A 10,742-nucleotide genomic window follows, 5' to 3' on the forward strand; every position below is an offset into this window, starting at 1 on the left:
ATGGTGTCAACCGCGGCCTTCAGTGACACTCACGCTTATGTTGTCATGGCCCACAAAGTCTTCTGGGACTGGAGAAAATGAAGCTGGGGAAGTTCTGCTGGTAAGGATGAGTCGGATTCTTCCTTTTTTAATTGAATGATCTATGGGTTTCACAGACCGACCACAGTGACCGCAACATCACAATCCATGCCCAGAAGCCCAGTGACTTGACAATAAATCTTTAATGAGAAATGATGAAATGGTGGTGACAAATCACTAGACGATTATTCTGAACAACACAATTCTGGGAAAAGTCAAGTTATATACTCTATATTCAGACATTGATATAAAATATCAAATAGTTTATGTAACCTTAAGCAGTTATAAGTCTCATTACTAGGACACACAAGGTGAATTCCACTAAATACAAAACTTTAACTTTTTTTAAGCAGCTGATCGTGTTAAGAGACAAGACAAGCAGTGAAATGTAGACTCATCACATTGATCACCTGAAATGAGTCACTCCTATTTCTCAGATTCGTGTGTAGCTCATAAATGTGTAACTTTGCAAAATTACAAAAATGTGCAGACACCTGGCTATTTTTTATATGAAATTAATCTACTATATTTTATTTTGATAATGTTTTTTTATTGAATATTTTGTATTTTTAGCAGAATTTATGGTACTAAAGTTTATGGAATAGTTATAATCCATTTATTACCTTTTTACCACTTTTTGAGCATAGACCTGAAAATGAAATTTCCAACTTAAACTGTCATAACACTTGAACGCTTTGGAGCACAGACTTAGGTTTGGTCTCTTTGGATGTGGAAAAAAAGTTATAGCTAGACGTATTATTAGGAAGAAAATATTATTTTGACAATTTATAAATAATTTATCAAGTATGTTGTACTCTAAATTGTAATTGCACATTGCAATTGACAAAACCTTTACCAAGTTTTGTACCATTCTGATAAAGTAAAAAAACAACAACAAAACTTGGTCAAAAATGACCAAATCAAACCAGAGAATTAAAAAATATATTACATATGCCACAGTCATAATCTATTCTCTAAACGACATTCAAATTGCCATATTGTAAATTAAAACCTCTAACAGATTGCTTCTATCATAGCATTTTTGGTCAAATATACCATTTTGATCTACAAAACTTCAAATTAAACCAGCTGTCTATGTGACAAACAACACTTAAGGCATAATGTAAAGGTAACCAGCCGAAATGCAGAGGGGTCAATAGGAGGGACAACCATTTAACACTGCTGACTGTGTAGTCAATGCCTGGTCCCGAAAGACTTTATTATAAGCTAATTTGACTATACATAATCCTGATTATTAAATAGCTACTTAATAAATTATACTTAAATGTAACTGAAATATTGATCCACTTACACTGGAAGTCTGTTTGTCATCTTAGGGTATGCTTACATGGCAATGAAGTGCTAAAAACAGAAAAGCTTTTCTTTTGACCCCTGTTAACCGAAAACAACTAAAATGCTGTATTATCCATGCCGGGCCAGTAGTTGCCAATATCATTTTATAAAAAAAATACTACACAGAAATGTTATATGCATACGCCACCTTAAGGGGCGTTTACACCGAAACGTTTTGAACATTTTCGCCATTTACATGGCAATGGCGTTTTGGATGCTTGAAAACGCAAACTTTTGGAAACGTGTTATAAAAAAGATGCAAGATTTAAAAAACAATATTGTTATTGCCTGTGTAAACTAGAAAACGGTGCATGCATGCATGCTTTAGCCGTCTTGAGTGTTTGTTTTCACTGCTCTGTAGAAAAATGCATTTGTGCACATACATTTAAAAAAGCTCAATAAACTGTGGCATGAATGAGAAGCTTTGAGTCAACAGTCCTTGATTATGTTGATCTTTTGATAGAATGTAATCAAAATCCGTCCTGAACGTTGAAGAAACACATTAAACACTGAATTAAAGTTTGCATTTAATTTATTACTATTATTTATTAATGATGAATGTATTGTACATCAGTGTTCGGTAAGAGTGTTGGATAGAAAACATTTCAGATGTCAATGATGAAACTGTGATGAGTCATGAATTTGCACTTCAGTGTAAGTTGCTATTATTTACAGCTTGTGAAGGTGGGGCCTATATTAATTGCTATGTCGTCATCAATGGATTTCCCTCAGCGAGGCTACAGAAACTCACTGGCCCACCTCTTCCGGATTAGCTTTGAAATAAAATGTGAATTCACCCAGCTGAGTTATTTCCTCATATGAGACATAGCTAATATATAAATATCTCTACTATGACCTTTTAAATGCTAATGTAAACCATGTCAGTACCACAAAAAAAAGTAATACAGAAACCTCTGACACCCACATGAACTCTCTGCTTAATGAGATAACATTTTTCTGTGAAATTCTTGGCCACTTTTATGTTAACCAGTGCTGTTTTAAACACTGTTGAAATGAATGCTGGTTTTCGTATTGATATTCCTGTGACCTCTATTAAAGGAATAGTTGACCCACAAATGTATTCATTCTTAGGTCATCCAAGATGTAGATGAGTTTGTTTCTTCATCAGATTTGGAGAAATGTAGCATTGCATCAGTGTCTCAGCAATGGATGCTCTGCAGTGAATGGGTGCCGTCAGAACGAGAGTCCAAACAGCTGATAAAAACATCACAATAATCCACACCACTCCAGTCCATCAGTTAATGTCTTGTGAAGTGAAAAGCTGTGTGTTTGTAAGAAACAAATCCATTAAGATGGTTTTAACTTCAGACCGTCGCTTCCAACTGAAATATGAGTCCTCTGTCCATAAGTTGTGTGGTCTGAATCAGGAGACAAATAAACACAGATCAAAACAGTCCAAACAGCTCTAAACTAATATGTTGGTGGATTTTGATGTAAAAGGACAACAGGGACTTCAAACCACGTCATGCTGGTTTCGTCTGGCCAGTGGAGAGTTTTTTTGGTTCCTGGTCACTGTCACCTTTGGCTTACTTAGTTGGGGACGCTTAATTTCTGGCAATATTGTCGGCTTGATTGCACAGACACAATTGGAAGAGAGCTGAACTGGATGATGGCATCGCTGAATCAATGATGAACTGACTTTAACTGAAAAAAATGGACTTCTTATCCTTTTGCATTATTGACCAACTATTTTCCTGTTTAACAATGTAAAGCTGCTTTGACACAATCTGTATTGTATAAAGCGCTATATAAATAAAAGGGACTTGACTTATGGATTATGAACTTGTATTTTGGCCAGAAATTTAAACCAGCAATGGTTTAAAGTTAAATTGTCTTAATGATGGATTTGTTTCTTTGGCTTCTCAAGACATTAACTGATGGACTCGATGGGTGTAGATTATTGTGATGTTTTTATCAGCTGTTTGGACTCTCATTCTGATGGCACCCATTCACTGCTGAGCAAGTGATGCAATGCTACATTTCTCCAAATCTGATGAAGAAACAAACTTCAGCAACTTTTCAGGTGAACTATTGCTTTAACTATCACGTCCACTTGTCTTTCTAAGAGACTTTTGCACAGTCCAGCTTCATGTTTTCCTTGTATATGACTGTTCCTTTGCTTTCAAAAATGCTGCCTGCATTATATAAATTAAAAGTATATATATTTTTAAATCCCATTTGCATTTCAGCATTATATGCACAGTATTATTATATAACAACAAAAACGAAACTTTTAATATAATAAACCACCTAGTGTGTAATGTTTTTCCTCTGTGGGCAGTATAGCCTTCTTAATGAAACCCCAGTATTTTCCACTTTAACCGATTTAGAAACTGTTCACATCATGGTATAGCATATGTGGTAGTTTCCTGCTTTATGGTGTGTATATAAGGTTGGAGTGCAGAATAAGATCATTATCTCTAGAAAGCATCCCTGCGAACAAGAACATGAAACTGCTAGGTCTTCTCATGGCACTGCTTGCTCTTAGCTATGCAAACTCGGACAAACTCGTCGCTAAAACCTTATGTGAACTTCTGAACAGGCTTAAAAGCCTTGAGAAGCATGACTTCAAGGTAAGGAAATTATTTTTACATCAACACGTAAGAGAAATGATTTAGTTCTTAAAACTAGTTCAACGCCAATTCTAATAAGAGAAGTATTTGTTTGGCTTAACATATACGTTCTGTATAAGTATGGACTAATATGTTGCACACATCAACTGACTTGTGTTTCAATTTCTAGGCTCTCAATAAATCAGTACAAATCCAAACACCACGAGAAGTAAAGAATGCAGTGAGTATTTTGTGTAATTTTCTCTGCATTACAGAACATTGAAACAATTTCTTTAAATATAATAATAAATTGCATGAATGGATTCTTATGGGGACTGTTTTGTACCCACAGTGTGAGTGTGAGTCCTTATTTGCAGAACACCTGAAGCGATTTCTAAGGTCAGTTAAAAGTGAAGTACCCAAAGACCTGTTTGGCAACATTCTCGACAACCTACATAAACTGCAGGAAACTGTAGTCAAGGTAAGACTTTTGTTTTGAATTGCACCATCCATTCTTTAACCCCAGAGACACCTCATCTCGAATTGTTAAACATTCTCATATCATTTTAACATCTCTGTTCAACTAAAATTCGATGTCTTATGCAGCATATAAAGATGAACTAGTTTATCATTTTAAGTAATGGAATGCATGTATTTTGTCCTTTGATTTTTCCAGAATGAGTCAAATGTCAACTGTAACTTCACAACGCATAACCTCCCAAAATTGACATCAGACGATATCAAGCCTTTGATTCAGGATAACATTGCGTTCATCCAAAACTGGAATGCGAACTGTGAACTGAAGAATGCAAGTCACAAAAGTAACTAAACGGACATTCTGCTATGGAGATGTGGATTACATATTTATTCATTCAAAATGTCTATTTTTTTTAATTAATATTTATTTATTTATTTATTTATTTATTTGTTAGGCTATTTATTTATTTATTTATTTATTTATTTATTTTCACCAGTGTGTGTTGGTTGTTCTCTATCCTCAAACTTGTCTGTAAAATGAAATGTATCTAATTCAAAAAAGTTAATGTTATTATCTTCATCACAGGAAGAAAAATGATCAACACTATGCTTTATTTTTTAAAGTTTTTCCTTGTATTGTAACAATACGAGCATCATGTCACATCCACAGATTTGATGATGAATTGCTGAATAAATTGAATACTTTTAAGATCAACCTTTTCTGTTGCCTCATTCATGTTTTGTCTTGATTCTTACGCTGTAATGTACTGTAAGCAAAAAAGAATCTGAAAAGGTGATTTTCTGACAGGACACGTTCAGTTAATTTTATGGACATTTCCTTTAAACCTACAGCACAATGCATAAGTCAGAATACAGGGAAAACACCTGCGAAAAATTAACACGGAAATTCCTTCACATTAACACAGTACATTGGACCCTATTTTTACAGACTTTTTGTATCTGCTAAATGCATTTCAATCTCTTCAGTGCATGACAATTATATATGCTAAACTGATGCAAACGTTCACATTAAGTTGCATATATACTCAGCACATCTGTATTGCTGCAGTAGTGATGTAGTCCATTAAACTTCACTCACTTGTAACTGACAAGGCTGTGTATTATTGGTTTATCTTCCCTTGGCTTTACTGATGGGATGTGCTGCATCTTGAAGGAGGCCGTGTATACAATATTAAGTCTGATGGATGGAAACAGACAGTCCCGCAGCTGCTGGCAGCGTCCTGACGAGATGGAGCATCCCTAACAACACAGCAAGACCGTTATCCCAGAAATTGGACTTCCTCTATATGAAAACTTCAAGATCAATCAATTCATGGGTCTTCCTGTGAATAAGGTGCACTTTTATGTCCCGTTAGTTATTTTTATTAAAAAGTAGAGGCACATATCCTTTCCTATCTTAAAGGTGAGAACTATTAGAACTCCTATCTAAACATACAATTAATGTAGCATATAAAGTAGCTATTTTTAAACATCAAATGTCTGAATACCCCTTAAAATATAGATTTTTGTCCCTAATCTTGACCTTCTTGACAGGCCCGAATTAGGAACACACAGGGCCCTGGCGCTGGTTTAACTGATCAGTGTGTGCACTTGGATGGGTTAAATTCTGAGTATGGGACACCGTTCTTGGCCAGACGTCACTTTAAATCTATTTATGTTACAGCATGATGCTTGGGTGTTCACATTGTGACAAGAATTTACATAATTTGTACCCTATCTGATGACAAATAAAAGAAAAAATATAAATATATAAACAAACAAGAAAATAAAGAAATAATGCTTATTTTTTAAATAAATGAAAAGATTACTTTATTTTTTACTTTGTAAATACTTTGCCTTTTTGAGGTTGATGATTAACATTTTCTGCAGGCTATGCATCTCCTTACTGACCTTACATTTACATTAATTCATTTGGCAGACACTTTTATCCAAAGCGACTTACAGTTGAGGAATACAACAAGCGATTTATCATAAGATGGCAATAAACACGAGAAGTTAAACAACGTTTCAGTCATCATTCTAAATAGTAAAAGCAAGGACATGAAGGGATAACGGATAATAAAATAATAGAAAAAGTGAAGGCATAGATTTAAAAAAAAAAAAATTTATGAGCAGGCAGTTAGATGCTCTTCATATTTGCTATAAAATAAACAAAATTAATTTCAGACCGTATTTTGAACCCTAACTGTGGAAAGTGCCTTCCCAGTTTTATCGAAAATTAAAGGGGGGGTACAATGCTGTTTCATGCATTCAGAGTTGTTTACACTGTTAAAGAGTTGGATCCTCATGCTAAGCATGGACAAAGTTTCAAAAAACAATTTGGACTTGTGACGGAGTATTTCTGTGCCAAAAATCTTACTTCCGGGTTCGTACAAGTTTCGGAGAGTTTTTTTTCCGATCGTGGCTCTTCATGACGTAATCGAGGGTGGAACTCCTTATATGGGCATTTCTCCCGAAAGCGCGAGATCGCGCCCATCAACACGCTTCATCCGGCGGCAGCGCTGCACAGGACTCGCTCGGGAAGAATGTCTCCAATCCAAAGAAGTGTGTTTTTTGTTTTAAGGGAAAGATAACTTTGTTCAGCTTCCTAAAGAACCCAGCCTTATGTAAATAGTGGATACCGTTTGTTTTTCCGTGGCAGCAACGGAGTTTCGCAAGTGTGTTTGTTGATGAACGTTTTATAAACAAAGGCCAGTTCGACGCTGGATTTGCACAACGTTTGATACTGAAAGATGGAGCGGTCCCAGCTATAAAATATTCCGATTTTCAAACTCGTCGGATCGCCGTTGTTTTCACACTGCATGACTATCTGGGGTAGCATTCAGTTGCTGCTGTGTTCACACTGCACGATGGATCGTCGACAGGGGGTTTCACACTGCATGACTTCACAATAGGAAGAATCGCCGACAGCTCTGTCTGGTGCTGAAATTGCGTTCGAGGGGGTCCCCCAGTAAAAATCGCGTTCGGGAGGTAAAATAAATATTTTTTTGGTGGGTTCTCCTGGTACAATTCACATTCCAGGGCCGAAATATCACATTATTGGGGTCGCTTCAACCTGCTGACATAAAAAACAACCGGCGGCAATCACGGATTTGGCAACACTGGTCCGCAAACTACGTTTCATATAACGCCTCCCTGAACTTCCCGCTGCCCTGTATCTTGGTCTCTCATTGGCTGTAGGTCATCGCCGATGTGTTTTTTCAGTCAGAACTCATTGCACACAGCGTGATTGTGAATCTCCGGCAGCTCCAGATATTCAGCATGCCAAATATTTCACGGGCGTCGGCGACGTGTCGGCGATTCCCAGATCGCGTCTTTGATAATTCACACTGCGTGATTGTCACTCGCGTGAACGAGCACCGATTTTCCTCTGATTTCGGGCATTTGTCATTGATTTCGCAAAACCTGTCGGCGAGTGAAAAATCGGGCTAAAATCGTGCAGTGTGAACTCGGCATAAGTGAAAAGGCATCAAACGTGTGTTTTGTTGGCGTTCGGCGCCCAAGTGCTCGTCACTCTTTAGCTCCACCCACGGCACGCCTCCAGGAGCTCGGCTTTTTCTGGAGAGAATCGTAAAGCTGTATCTTTCTTTTATAATTATGATAAAACTAAAGACTTGTTGGAGATATGAAGGATGAAGTACTATTCTATAGTTACTCAAGATTAACATGAGACTGGGTGAAACTGTGTGTGTTATGCCCCCTTTAACAACATTATGTAGACTTAAACATACCAGCACCTTATTTGAACTCTGTCCACTACCACAAAGAGAGCCATCAGCTGCACTGCAATGACTTTATTTATAAACCCCATCTGGTTAGAACTGGACTAGTCAGAGACACCGACAAGATGCGATGCAGTCACACAATACACTCACATTTGGTGGGTGTTATTGCATCACTGAAATGCATTCTATGGAAATCCATGCATAACAATTTAGCTGGTTACTTCCCTGTTTTGTTTTTAGTTGTGGTTAATTTCAGGTTGTCATCTCAGAAAATATATTTTTGAAACAGACAAAAAGTTCCATATAAAAGTGCCAAAACATTTGATAAGATGCTATCTTGACAGTCATGTGAGTATTGTGAGGAGGAGTGTGGGGAAGAGATGGGTTTTGCTGGTTTCCTGCACCAAAAAAAAAGTGTTCTATACCAGTACTTTCTAATTTGTTGCTTCAGACAAACTAAGTCAGACAGTGATGACTGAAAGAATTCATACAAGTCAGACAAACTGCAAGAGCAAGAGCAGCTGGAGGTTGTACCTCGACGACTCCAGACAGATTGTCTGCTTTGAAGCTGTGATTTATTGGCTGCTGGTGGCCGAATCTAAACTCACAGATCACCGTGCCTTTGATGATTTTTCAAGTGTCCACCTTCATCAATCCAACCTGAGAAACCAGTAGCCATGTCTGCATTGATCTGGATCTGATCCTGAAACAGACCTTAATCAGGAAAGAGCCACAGAGGGAAATGATATGCGTCAGCACACCTTATATGGTCAGCTTATACACTGAAGCTTTACTGATCACATTGGTTAACAATTTACATTTAATATTTCTATTAGTAAACCTAATTAGTAATATTTCCTCTAAAACATGTTTTTGTTTTCTTTTTGTGTCTAATAATCAGTATTCAGAAAGCAGAAACGTTGGTTCTTAGGAAATAGATCCTTTCCAGGGTTAAGCATTTAATGATGGTGCACATCATGAGACTACCAATGGATATGATATGCACAAAGATCAATATTAAAAATAGTGCATGCATGCTTCTAAAAAATGTTGATCAAATTTCAAGACCCACTTTCAGATTTACAGAGAAAATAAAGACAGAAGATTTTTAAAAAATACTTTACATAGGACTTTTGAACCTACTTTTCATACCCTACGCATGCCAGTGTGTTTATACTCAACTTAAAAAAAAAAAAAGTATCTTTTTTTTTTCAGAAGACGTATGTTTATCCTTATAGAAAAAGTGCATCTTGCTATTTATCTTTTCCAACAATTTTATGTGGAAATCTGAAGACCTGTATGCAGGACATTTGATCTCAGTGAACAGCATTTCATACCACAGCGTCCAAATTGCATTACATATTTAAACAATAATACAATACAATCATAAATACTTTAAGAACAATAACAGTGTGTAAGCTCCTCTGTGAAATAATCCATAATAATTACAAGCTGGTCTTCAGTATGACTCACTTCTTAATCATAAAAAGGCACTATACTGTAACAAATGACTAATTATGTGATTAAACCTGCCATGGTAATCAGCATTTTATCTGATAAGCTCATTAGTTCAACTCATTAGTGAAATATGCTGTGCTGCATGGCTTTTAATATTACGAAAATATTTTAGCAAACAGAATTATTACATTTTGTAACTTAATATCCAGAAATTAGCATTTTAATAGCGAAACTGTGTTTCTGAAAAGGAATCCTAACAAGTGACACTGGATATCCAAAACTAAAGCGCAATAGAAATGCAAAAGCATGAAGAAACTCATTTTGTTAGTAGGCTATAGGCAGTGTTGGGGGTAACGCATTACAAGTAATGCGAGTTACGTAATCAGATTACTTTTCCAAGTAACTAGTAAAGTAACGCATTACTTTTTAATTTACAAGAGTTACTTTAACTCAAGTTACTTTTTTTTTTTTCAATTTATTAACTGACAGCTCTCCTGTCCCCATGCTGAGAGAAATCAGAAGATGTTACTGTAGTTCTAAAATAAATATGAATATGCATTAATTCATCTCACTCACACACAAAAAACAGATTCAGTATTCCTCAAAATGAAAATAATGCAACTCAGAATATGACACAAACCTGCAATAATTAAATGTTAAACAACACAAATATGCTTTATGTATTTAATCCCATTCTATTAACCAATGTCTTCGATGATCCAGTTCAACACTAATAAGCACAAATTACTCTAGACAAACATTTGTGTCTTTGTTTATTGCTGAAGTGTTGAAATGTCTTCTTCTGCATTCTACTGTACGGATGTAAATGTACTTTCCCTTCAGCCTGAGGCTTATTCATTTCACGTTTGATGTGAAAAGGCTTTTATATTTGCCAAAAATAGAACTTTTTTATTTTAAAAGCAAACAAGCAAGCCCTGTCCAGATTTTAAAAGTAACGCAAAAGTAACGTAACGCATTACTTTTCATAAAAAGTAACTAAGTACCGTAATTAGTTACTTTTTTTATGGAGTAACGCAATATTGTAATGCATTACTTT

At 36.0% G+C, this 10,742-nt stretch overlaps 1 long non-coding RNA gene across 1 annotated transcript; it reads left to right on the forward strand.

Annotated features, from left to right (window-relative positions):
• Positions 1–3,640: 3,640 nt before the first annotated feature.
• On the forward strand, positions 3,641–4,833 carry LOC107553332 (uncharacterized). Its single transcript, XR_001604961.1, has 3 exons — positions 3,641–4,245; positions 4,357–4,485; positions 4,681–4,833. It is a non-coding gene; the product is annotated as an uncharacterized lncRNA (long non-coding RNA).
• Positions 4,834–10,742: the final 5,909 nt, after the last annotated feature.

This window comes from Sinocyclocheilus grahami, unplaced genomic scaffold (assembly GCF_001515645.1).
Source record: "Sinocyclocheilus grahami isolate Dianchi unplaced genomic scaffold, SAMN03320097.WGS_v1.1 scaffold470.1, whole genome shotgun sequence".
Classification (NCBI taxonomy): domain Eukaryota; kingdom Metazoa; phylum Chordata; class Actinopteri; order Cypriniformes; family Cyprinidae; genus Sinocyclocheilus; species Sinocyclocheilus grahami.